Source organism: Akebia trifoliata, chromosome 2 (assembly GCF_017979445.1).
Source record: "Akebia trifoliata isolate Shusen 1 chromosome 2, ASM1797944v1, whole genome shotgun sequence".
Classification (NCBI taxonomy): domain Eukaryota; kingdom Viridiplantae; phylum Streptophyta; class Magnoliopsida; order Ranunculales; family Lardizabalaceae; genus Akebia; species Akebia trifoliata.
In genome coordinates, this window is record NC_141376.1 from 23,763,485 (window position 1) to 23,775,600 (window position 12,116).

The 12,116-nt window shown below is 36.4% G+C and overlaps 2 long non-coding RNA genes across 7 annotated transcripts; one reads left to right on the forward strand and one right to left on the reverse strand.

Moving 5' to 3' along the window:
- Nucleotides 1-4,590: 4,590 nt before the first annotated feature.
- Nucleotides 4,591-11,776, forward strand: LOC147409931 (uncharacterized). Of its 5 annotated transcripts, none has more exons than XR_015175483.1 (5): nucleotides 4,591-4,765; nucleotides 4,923-5,066; nucleotides 5,418-5,471; nucleotides 5,574-5,772; nucleotides 11,645-11,766. It is a non-coding gene; the product is annotated as an uncharacterized LOC147409931 (long non-coding RNA). The 5 variants fall into 5 exon arrangements; XR_015175484.1 differs by lacking the exon at nucleotides 11,645-11,766 and adding an exon at nucleotides 10,948-11,243 and having other exon boundaries at nucleotides 5,574-5,760; XR_015175482.1 differs by having other exon boundaries at nucleotides 4,592-4,765; nucleotides 5,574-5,760; nucleotides 11,645-11,776.
- Nucleotides 7,968-9,441, reverse strand: LOC147409932 (uncharacterized). Of its 2 annotated transcripts, XR_015183255.1 has the most exons (4): nucleotides 9,278-9,441; nucleotides 8,753-9,112; nucleotides 8,528-8,656; nucleotides 7,968-8,385 (listed from the first exon to the last, which is right to left on the reverse strand). It is a non-coding gene; the product is annotated as an uncharacterized LOC147409932 (long non-coding RNA). The 2 variants fall into 2 exon arrangements; XR_015183250.1 differs by lacking the exon at nucleotides 9,278-9,441 and having other exon boundaries at nucleotides 7,978-8,385; nucleotides 8,753-9,246.
- Nucleotides 11,777-12,116: the final 340 nt, after the last annotated feature.

A 12,116-nucleotide genomic window follows, 5' to 3' on the forward strand; every position in this document is an offset into this window, starting at 1 on the left:
ATTAATATCACATTTGGGTAGAATTTTTAGTGTCTCAGATTTTGGCATGAAATCATGGGGATTTGTGTTGAAATTTGGGGGCGCCACATTGAGTTAGACTTCAATCATGGGTCAATTACATAAGTTACAAGCCCAACCCAATTTACCTTGAACTGACCCAAAAAACACACATTCTTGGATTGGACCTAATGGTTTTGAGTCACACTACAACAAATATTACATCGGATTTATAGAAGAAACGTACAAGAAAAGATTTGTTAGAGAGTGGTAAACATGGGCGTAATAGGTCTGTCTTTTGTAGAAAGAAAAAAGGAATCAACGTGCTGGTTCAAAAAAGCAAGATGATTGGACAATAGGTTTATTAATTTAAAAATTAAAAGCCATTTGAAAAATATACACAACTATCCACAAGAAGAAAATAATTAATTAAGGGTCCCGTTCGCCACCCTTAGTTTTACCACACACTTTAACAAACGCGTTTTGTCTTACATGGGTTAGAAGTTTCGGAATGAGCTGATTTTTGGTGAGGATGATCTCTATGGTGAGGAGATCATCCTCACCAAAAATCAGCTCATTCCAAAACTTCTAACCCCATCAAAATTGATTTACAAAAAATGGACGGTCCACGATTTTTCAACGTGTAAACATGGGGCTAAACATTTCGGAATGGGTTGATTTTTGGGGAGGATGATCTTCTAATCATAGAGATCATCCTCACCAAAAATCAACTCATTCCAATACTTCTAACCCATGTAGGACAAAAAACGTTTGTTAAAGTGTGTGGTAAAACTTAGGGTGCTGAACATTTCCCATTAATTAAAAGATATATAATGATAATAATGACAAGATGAAAATAAAGAATAATAAGAAATGGTTTTGTATCTAAATAAACCTACACAATTCGATAAAAATTTACTACACTCATAAATGTATGCAATATTTTCACTTTATGTGTATATATTTGTAATTTAATTCAGCTTTCCAACTATTTTTCTACCTATTTGATAATACATTTTAGTTTCTAAAACGATAATTTACCTTTTTTGAAATTAAAGTGTCCTAGAGCACTAATTTTACAAATTTGCTTTGCCATTTTGGTAGTTCTCTCAACTAGAAATGTTCATCATTTTTGTTAATCTCTATGTGCTATTAGCAAGTCTTTTTGGGGTTCACAACAAACACCTAATAACCCAATTCATATTATTATTAGTTTTTTCATTCCAGTTAACTTAGACTAAAATTTTAAAGTTTCACTTCTTTCCATGAAATTAATCAAAAAATCTACTTGTGGTACAACTAGTTTGGACTTTGTGCTCATCATAATAATATTAAAAATTAAACCTATATAGGGTTGTCTATGGATAGTCTAAATCCGAAACTGAATTCGTATTTGAAAAATTGAATATTATCCAAAAAATTTGGATATCGAAATCAAATTTGAATAATTTTTAATATTTGAATACATTTCGGATAGAGGTGAATCTAATCCAATGATACTCGATTCAATTCGAAATTTATTATTTAATAGGAAACAAAGATTAATAACATTATAAAAGTTAAAGTCTCTTAAGTATCTCACATGAATCTCAACGTCAATCCCTTCTTCCATTAGGGTTTGGAACATCTAAAAACATTAATCTCCTCCTTTCTTATCTCACAAGCAACTCAACAGTCAAGCCCTTCGAGAGTAGGGTCAGGGCTTCAAACTTCCCTCAAACCCTTCATCTCTTCCGAGATCAGACTGTGATTTGTCCAACTATTCTTCAGGTCAGCATCATTCTGCCCCTCTCTCAATAATGAATATATCAGCTGCAATAGTAGCTTCTCTTCTTCCATATCTATCATTATTGTATATCTATATCTATATATATATGTCTCTGAGGCCCTAAAGAGAGCCAAACATTGTTTTCAAAATATGGTTAAGATGGGATGCTTTTTTTTTCTTCGAGTCTGATCTCTATGGTGAGGAGATTGTCCTCACAAAAAATCAGCCAATTATGAAACTTCTATCCCTATCAAAAGTGGGTTACAAATAATTGACATTCCATGTTTCTTCAACTTTAAAAACTAAGGTTAGAAATTTCAAAATGGGATGATTTTTTTAGGATGATCTACTTACCATAGAGATCATCCTTATAAAAAAATCAGCCCAATTTGAAACTTCTAACCTATATTTTGAAAAAAAATAATTGGTATTCTTTGGGGCCTTCGCACGTTTCCCCATATATATAAAGCAGAATCAAGAGCCAACTAAATGGCCACCTCTTTCTTCCTATATGGATTAGAAGTTTTGGAATGGGTAGTTTTTATGTGAGATTGATCTCTATAGTGAGTAGATCATCCTCACAAAATATTGCCCATTCCGAAACTTCTAATCCCATCAAAAGTGATTTACAAAAATAGATGGTCCACGATTCCTGAACTTGATATAACTGGATTATAAGTTTCAGAATGGGCTGAGATTTTAAGAGGATGATCTCCTCTCATTATAGATCACCCTCACAAAAAATCAGCCCATCCTGAAACTTTTATAACACATGTAGGATGAAACACATTGGCAATTTCATGGGGTTTTGATCTTGATTCTATATATATATATATATAGGATCCCTATCCGTGGCCAACAGTTTGGCAAACATTTTGGCAAACACTTTTTCAAAACATGGGTTAGAGGTTTTGGAATGGGCTGATTTTTGGTGAGGATGATCTCTACGGTGAGGAGATCATCCTCACCAAAAATCAGCTCATTCCAAAACTTCTAGCCCCATTTTACAAGTTGAAAAATCGTGAACCGTCCATTTTTTGTAAACCATTTTTGATGAGGTTATAAGTTTTGGAATGGGCTGATTTTTGGTGATGATGATCTCCTCACCATAGAGATCATCCTCACCAAAAATCAGCCCATTCCAAGACCTCTAACTCATGTTTTGAAAAATGTGTTTGCCAAAATGTTTGCCAAACTGTTGGCCATTGAATGCTACTCATATATATGGGAACTGTTCAGCACCCTAAGTTTTACCACACACTTTAACAAACGTTTTTTGTCCTACATGGGTTAGAAGTTTTGGAATGGGCTGATTTTTGGTGAGGATGATCTCTATGATTAGAGAGATCATCCTCCCCAAAAATCAGGCCATTCCGAAATGTTTAGCCCCATGTTTACACGTTGAAAAATTGTGGACCGTCCATTTTTGTAAATCACTTTGATAGGGTTAGAAGTTTTGGAATGAGCTGATTTTGGTGAGGATGATCTCCTCACTATAGAGATCATCCTCACCAAAAATCAGCCATTCCAAAACTTCTAACCCATGTAAGACAAAACACATTTGTTAAAGTGTGTGGTAGAGCTTAGGGTGTTGAACGGGACCACTTCTAACCCTATCAAAAGTGAATTACAAAAAATGGACGGTCCACAATTTTTCAACGTGTAAACATGGGGCTAAACATTTCGGAATGGGCTGATTTTTGGGGAGGATGATCTTCTAATCATAGAGATCATCCTCACCAAAAATCAGCTCATTCCAAAATTTCTAACCCATGTAGGACAAAAAACGTTTGTTAAAGTGTGTGGTAAAACTTAGGGTGCTGAACATTTCCCATATATATGTTCAGCACCCTAAGTTTTACCACACACTTTAACAAACGTTTTTTGTCCTACATGGGTTAGAAGTTTTGGAATGAGCTGATTTTTGGTGAGGATGATCTCTATGATTAGAAGATCATCCTCCCCAAAAATCAGCCCATTCCGAAATGTTTAGCCCCATGTTTACACGTTGAAAAATCGTGGACCGTCCATTTTTTGTAAATCAATTTTGATGGGGTTAGAAGTTTTGGAATGAGCTGATTTTTGGTGAGGATGATCTCCTCACCATAGAGATCATCCTCACCAAAAATCAGCTCATTCCGAAACTTCTAACCCATGTAAGACAAAACGCGTTTGTTAAAGTGTGTGGTAAAACTAAGGGTGGCGAACGGGACCTATATATATATATAGGGTCCCTTTCAGCAACAAACATTTTGGCAAAACATTTTTCAAAACATGGGTTAGAGGTTTTGGAATCGGCTGATTTTTAGTGAGGATGATCTCTACGGTGAGGAGATCATCATCACCAAAAATCAGCCAATTCCAAAACTTCTAGCCCCATGTTTACAAGTTGAAAAATCGTGGACCGTCCATTTTTTGTAAACCATTTTTGATGGGTTAGAAGTTTTAGAATGGGTTGATTTTTGGTGATGATGATCTCCTTACCGTAGAGATTTTCCTCACCAAAAATCAGCCCATTCCAAAGCCTCTAACCCATATTTTGAAAAATGTTTTGCCAAAATGTTTGTCAAAATGTTTGTTGCTGAACATTTCCCATATATATATGGGGTCCCGTTCACTGGCCAATGGATTAGCCTACGCTTTAGCAAACGTATTAAAATCGTTGGATTAAACACGAGCGGACGGTTGAGATTAAACCTAAACGCGATCTGCGTTTAAGTTATAAACTATAGATTATTTAAAGCGCTGTCCTTATATTTTTAAATATTTAATGTTACCTCCCTGAGTTGAATTCAAAGACACAGAGAGTTATTCTCTCTCGCCTGAAACCCTCTCGACCCTCTTCTCACTCTCTCCTTCTCTATTGCTCTCGCTGCAACTTCCTCCCCTCAACCACCTCCCTCTCGTCCCTCTCTCTCATTCTCTCTCCGTATTCTCTCTCGCTCTCGCTGAAACCCTGTTCGAACGGCTTCGCAACTACCTCCCTCTCGACGAAGATAGGTACGCACGCTCTCTCTCTCTCTCTCTCTCTCTCTCTCCTCCCATCACTCTTTTATATTAATTTGATTTCCGATTTCATTTTTTTGGATTAATTTGATTAGGTTTTTAAAAAATATATATATTTAGGGTTTTTTATTCTGATTTGAGAATTATTTAGGACTTTTTTTTATTCCGATCATGAACTCTGTTTGAGGGCTGTCTATGCTCTCCATCGGCAGCAAAGTACTTTGGAGAAATCGAGGAAGGGTTAGGGTTCTTTGCATTCTAATAACCAAGGGTTTAACCAATTCGACACTCAGAGGTATGGAATAAGATGACTCTTTCTATTCTTTCATGTATTTAGGTTTACATATATGATTTGCTTTTTCTGCATTGTGAATTGTTTCAGTTCTTATTTTAAATTTTTTATTTTTTTTCATTTAATCATTCTTGATTGATTATGTGATTAAAAGCAGTGACTGTTACAAAATATTTCTGATTATTGCAATTAGGAGGAAAAATAGTGTAATACTCTTTAAAAAAAAAAACTAAAATATTCTGATTATTGCAATGTTGTTGATGTTAGTCAAGCCATAGTGGGTGGGTGACAAATAGTGTAATACTCTCTCATGCACTGCAACTTAAAATTGTCATCCTCTTTTTTTTTTTCCAGGGCCTTCCCGTTATTGCTGTTGGTGTAGGGCAGAGCACATTTGATAAAGCTTCTGTAAGGATTCTGATGTTTCCAAGTTCCTTTCATGTTTTTCTCTATATCTTAATTGAAAGGCAACTTGGTTTAATGTCTACATGGATATATCTTTCATGTTAGGTCCACTACTATGTCCAGTCACACATCCAAATCAATGGAATATAGAGATTGTGTTGTTTTGGAGAGTAGAATGGCTGCAGAGTGCATGCTCAGGAAATTCTTTGGATTGGGTCCATGTGGAGAGCTACAGTACCCAGCATATCCTGTAAAGCAGAGGTGGAGATATCCTGGCATTGGTGAATTCCAGGTTACCTTCTAAGTTAGTTTCTAGTGTCTCTCTCTCCTATTTATCTGGGTTCTTTTTCTTGGATTGTGTTATGTGTGTCTTATTTCTTGTGAGCATATTTTGTTGGGATTGGGGTGCAGCATAGGGAGCTTGGGGGCCAACCAAAGTTGATCATCACCAAACAGGGGCCAACCAAAGCTGATCATCACCAACCCCAAGCACAAAATATATATGTATTATATATGATGCTTACATAGTGTAATTATCCTTCCTTGCATCCTATGGTTAGAAGCTTAAAAACTATCAATTGACTGATTTTTGCTCAAATGGGAAAATTGTGGCAGAATAGACACATTGCGTTGAGGTGGGTTGAGTCTGAAATTTCAGCCACATTCTGAAATCTCAGCCCAAGCCTAACCCTGGGCTAGGAAAAGCTCAGCATGAGATCATGTTGAGGCTGGTCATGTTGCTTCCCTAAATTGTGAATCTTGGATTTAGTTTTTGTTGTCCATTTTGTTTTGTTCTGTACGCCATAATACTAAGCTGCGGTTAACAATGTTTGTGAAAGCGCCCTCGATCCGCGGGGTGCGCGGATCCGCTTTTGACCCTTGAGGTTTGGGAGTCGCCACCTAGTTTAGGTCTAGGAACCATAAATGACTCTACAATGGATAAAAAAGAACTAATCTGCATAGAAATCTGAATCCGGGGATCATGTTACGGGGTTGGAAGGTGTTAGGCACCAACCCCGCCCGGCCAATGCCGGTCTCTACTTATTCCAAATAGATCTACATCGCTAATGATAAACTAGATTTAAAAAAAATAATAAAAATTTACCTTTGATCTGCAAAGGTGCTATTCCCTCAGATCTGAAAATAAACAGTTCCTTGTACCGTACTCCTTGCTTCGTTTTGTCTCCGGATCTGATTCCTGATCTCCGAGGCAAGGTGTCTCTTACTTGGATCTGGATGCTTTGAATTTGTGGTGGATTTTTGGGGTGTTTTTGAGAGGTTTTTGGGTGTTTTTTAGGCTAAAATCGGAGAGTAGTAGGGGTGTTAGGGAAGGAGTTGGGGCTCCAAAATTAGGGTTTTGGGGAGGTTATGGAGGAGGCTTCTTCACCTACTTTTTCTAGGGTTTTTTCTTTGATACGAAAATAGGGTGTGGAGGCTCTTATTTATAAAGTTTTTAGAAGCATTTTAGGGTTTGATTAGGGTTTCTTTTAGGGTTTCAATTAGGGTTTTGACTTAGTCTTTAGGGTTTTAGGGTTTTGACTTTAGTCTTATGAGATTGACTTGATTAGTTTTATGTGTTTGAGTGGGTTTTCCTAAGCGTAATGCAGGCTCTAGAGTTGTTTTGATGTTAGGGGTATTTTGGTAATTTAGTGATTTTTATCGTGAAGCTTCTTTTTATTTGCAAGATGATGATTTCTATGTTTCTGGGGTCGTATTTTCCTACCTAGCGTAGCGTGGTTTCTAAGTTTTGTCAGTTCGAGATACCTCATCCGGATTTCTGAAACATATCTGGTAACAAAATAAAGCAACGAAATACACATCCATCATTGGGAATCCTTGTGATCGGGTTGACAAGTTGATTAATCAGGCGGATGCAAAAATGGGGTGTCTACAGTTTGTAATAATGTTATCAATGAGAAGCCACTAGATTAAAATATTAAATTTTGGATTTCAAATATGTAATCCAAAATATGCTTGTTGGGTATTAGGATCTGCTACAGGAGCTTATAACATGCTTGTGCGTGTATATAATCTTGGCAGTCTCAACACAAACAAACCTGGAATTTTTTGAATTTCAACAAGTCCATAGGTATATAAATTATCATCAGCACTTATCTCCAAAGAAAATATCCCTTTATCAAAGGATACCAACAGTCAACAAGGCATAAGACCATAATTGACTTTCCTTTGTTGCTACTTTAAATAATATAAAATCCCACCATAAAGAAGGTCTAGTTGCTTGGGGCTCTCCATCAACATAACCCTTACAATTTGAGAAAAAACACATATTTCATTGAGATAATTCCAATCTTCTAAGGATTAATACACTTTTCCAAGGAATCCTTGCATCCCAACAGTCATGCTGACAGAGCACGTCAACCTGTTAGTCAGGCTAGCATTTCCCTATTCAAATAAGCATTTGTTTCACTTGCAGTAACATGATTTTGTTCTTTCAGGATGAATTTTCCTCAAAAATGGATTAGGTGTAGACCACATGGAAGAAAAAGAGGCTTTGAATTAGAGTACAATACTAATGATATGTACGATAAATAAGCAAATGAGGCACGATCTTAATACAACATTGGGGCAAAAAACAATAATTCAAAGCCTTAACAAAGTTTCTCTCATTTCGACCACTTGCAATACACATAGAACCTTAATAAAGTTCCTTGAATTTATCAGGGTAATAATGAATGGAAGAGGAGAAAATGTAGTTGCCGTTCCATCCCAAAACAAATTAATACTGCAACCAAACACTTTTAACATTCACAACCCGAGGATCTTTGTTGTCAACCTGAACACTCCTTGCTATGCACTCAAAAGCTGCTTCCACATTGAAACCTTCTTTTGCAGAAGTCTCGAAGTAAGGGATATTTCCCTTGGAGGCATACCATGCCTTTGCCTTCTTCTCAAATACCTGAAAGTCAAGAATGTCATTGAGGTTCATACACATGTCTATATTAGCCTACTAATTCATAATTGGATACTTGCTTCCATTCCCACAGCTATGTTGACGAAAGCACGCCAAGTATAACAGTAAGATGGCAAGACATACTAACCTCTAGCTCATTTGAAATAATGTCCACATCAGCGGCATTGATCTTAACAGTGGGCAGTTCTTTCTCCTTGCAGGACACCCATTGAAAATGTGTTTGGAGCAGATTTACTAGAAACCGAAAGTTTGAGAGCTGCTATTGGCACCCCAACTTTTACTTATCACGCCCCAATTAAAGATATTAAAACACACAATTCAAGCATTACAAAAGTCTGGTTCAAGTTATTACCTCGACATTAAAAAGGATTATAACACTTTCAAACAACTCCAGCACTATAAAAGACTATCACTGTCCTACGACTCAAACAAAAAACTATTAAATAACTTCAATTGTTGCTACATTCCATCCTCAAACATTACAAAAGTTTGGTTCAAGTTACTGTATCACTTATTAAATTGAATTATCTGAAACTAAAATTTTATGCTATTCTAAAAAATCTAAAAAAGATAATTGGTAATTTTTTTATATTTTTATTACACTATTATTAAACTTGAAATTTTCCATAGAGCAAGTTTACTCACCGTCATAATGACCGCATCGAAAGATTGGTCTAGTGAATGTTCCTCATGGTTTGTCGACATTGAGTACCTGCCAAAGACAGAAAGACCAACAATGAAAGCTAGATGAAATATTCTCAAATCGGAATTGAAAAAAATCCTAAATAATTACGGATTTTTTATCTTCATCAAATCGGAAATCAAATTAATATAAAAGAGTGATGGGAGGAGAGAGAGAGAGAGAGAGCGTGCGTACCTGTCTTCGTCGAGAGGGAGGTAGTTGCGAAGCCGTTCAAACAGGATTTCAGCGAGAGCGAGAAAGAATACGGAGAGAGAATGAGAGAGTGAGAGAGAGGGACGAGAAGGAGTTGGTTGAGAGGAGGAAGTTGCAGCAAGAGCGATAGAGAATGAGAGAGTGAGAAGAAGGTCGAGAGGGTTTCAGGCGAGAGAGAATAACTCTCCCTCTTTGAATTCAGCTCAGGGAGGTAATATTAAATATTTAAAAATGTAAGGACGGCGCTGTAAATCATCTATAGTTTATAACTTAAACGCAGATCGCGTTTAGGTTCAATCTCAACCGTCTGATCGTATTTAATCCAACGATTTCAATACGTTTGCTAAAGCGTAGGCTAATCCGTTAGCCAGCGAACGTGACCCATATATATAGGGAAATGTTCAGCACCCTAAGTTTTACCACACACTTTAACAAACGTTTTTTGTCCTACATGGGTTAGAAGTTTTGGAATGAGCTGATTTTTGGTGAGGATGATCTCTATGATTAGAAGACCATCCTCCCCAAAAATCAGCCCATTCCGAAATGTTTAGCCCCATGTTTACACGTTGAAAAATCGTGGACCGTCCATTTTTTGTAAATAAATTTTGATGGGGTTAGAAGTTTTGGAATGAGCTGATTTTTGGTGAGAATGATCTCCTCACCATAGAGATCATCCTCACCAAAGATCAGCTCATTCCGAAACTTCTAACCCATGTAAGACAAAACGCGTTTGTTAAAGTGTGTGGTAAAACTTAGGGTGCCGAACGGGACCCATATATATATAGGGAAATGTTCAGCACCCTAAGTTTTACCACACACTTTAACAAACGTTTTTTGTCCTACATGGGTTAGAAGTTTTGGAATGAGCTGATTTTTGGTGAGGATGATCTCTATGATTAGAAGATCATCTTCCCCAAAAATCAGCCCATTCCGAAATGTTTAGCCCCATGTTTACACGTTGAAAAATCGTGGACCGTCCATTTTTTGTAAATCAATTTTGATGGGGTTAGAAGTTTTGGAATGAGCTGATTTTTGGTGAGGATGATCTCCTCACCATAGAGATCATCGTCACCAAATATCAGCTCATTCCAAAACTTCTAACCCATGTAAGACAAAACGCGTTTGTTAAAGTGTGTGGTAAAACTTAGGGTGCCGAACAGGACCCATATATATATATATATGTGTGTGTGTGGGAGGGGGGGTGCGGTTGGCAACCAATGTTAGGGAGCCAATGCCTTTGTCCTAGATGACTTAAAAGTTTCAGATCGGGATGTTGTTTTGTGAGGATGATCTCTGTAATGAGAAGATCATCCTCACAAAAAATGAGTCGAATCTGAAACTTTTAACCCCATCAAATTGGTTTAGAATTGTGGACTGTCAATTTTTTATTGTTAATTTGTAAATCACTTTTCATGGGTTAGAAGTTTCTGATTGAACTGATTTTTTTGTGAGGATTGTCTCCTCACCATATAGATCATAGATCATCCTCATGAAAATCAGCCCAATCCGAAACTTTTAACCCACATAAGACAAATTTTTGCTCCCTTAACATTGGTAGCCGAACACTACCCTTTACACATTGGGCTCATGATTTTGGATATTTGATTCAAGAAATCACTCAATTTTCGGGAAATTTTTTTTTTTTTTTGCAGATCTCCAATGAGAAATTACAAAGTTTAGAAGAAACGTGAGTAAAAGAGATTGAGAAGATCCTCAACAATCTGAGATGGATTAAAAAAAAAATTCCTCTAAAAATCCTATTTATCTTGAGCGATTGTGGTGCCAAAAGAACCTCATTTTTTCATCAATCGACGCACATATCATTCGATATTCAATAGGACAACCGGTTATGAATTTAAACTATTATTTTTAGAATATCTGTCAGATTCCAATTCGAATTCAGATATTAAATAATATTTTCGGATTCGGATTTAGTTTTATTCGAACAGATTGTTATCCATTGAAAACCCTAAATTTATATTAGCTTCAAGTTGATTTTGAGTTGATGTGGTGTGAAGGTAAATAAAGATTGAACCAAAGAAAATAACTACAAGAAGATAGAATAGAATTTTATGAATTTAGTTAGTCTATTTGGGATTACCTTTATGGGTTGCAAACTTTGTTGGTTGTGCCTATCATGTGTGGCCTCTTTAATATTTTTGGCATATTACTAACTGTTTGCACTTTTCTATCACAAACCACCTTTTAAGAATTACAATATTTTATGGAATAAATGTTTCAGACTCTATGATTTTCTAATATACTAAGAAATTAATCCAATTTTCCTTCTAGACTAGATAGAGCTACAAAGCCGAATTATTAGAATCATTAAAATTTAGTTTTATGCAGGCTGCTGATTTTTATACTTCTATGGAAAGCATGGATATGGATCGTCTTCTCCTCTCAAAGGATATCATCTACGCGATCCTATTGAGAGTCCCTGCAGAGTCTCTCATCAGATTCAAGACTATGCAAGTTTTGGTACCACTTAATATCAGATCAGAACTTTGCCCGTGCCCAACTCGCCCATCGTACAATGAATTTTCAGCCAAATGTGATCTTCACGTGGTTAAATAAATTCAAGTGTACAAACTTCTCTATCAACTTACAAGAGATAGTTGTGAGCCCAAAGAAATTCCAGTTTCACCTAAAAGACTACATGAATGATGTTAGTATACTATTTGAAGCATCTTTTAATGGTTTGCTCCTCTTTCGATGCCCATCAAATGATAACAAATTCTTCGTCTGTAATCCCCTCACTGGCCGGCATACTATGCTTCCTTATCCACCACATTGGAATTGTGTTTGGGATTTGTTCCAT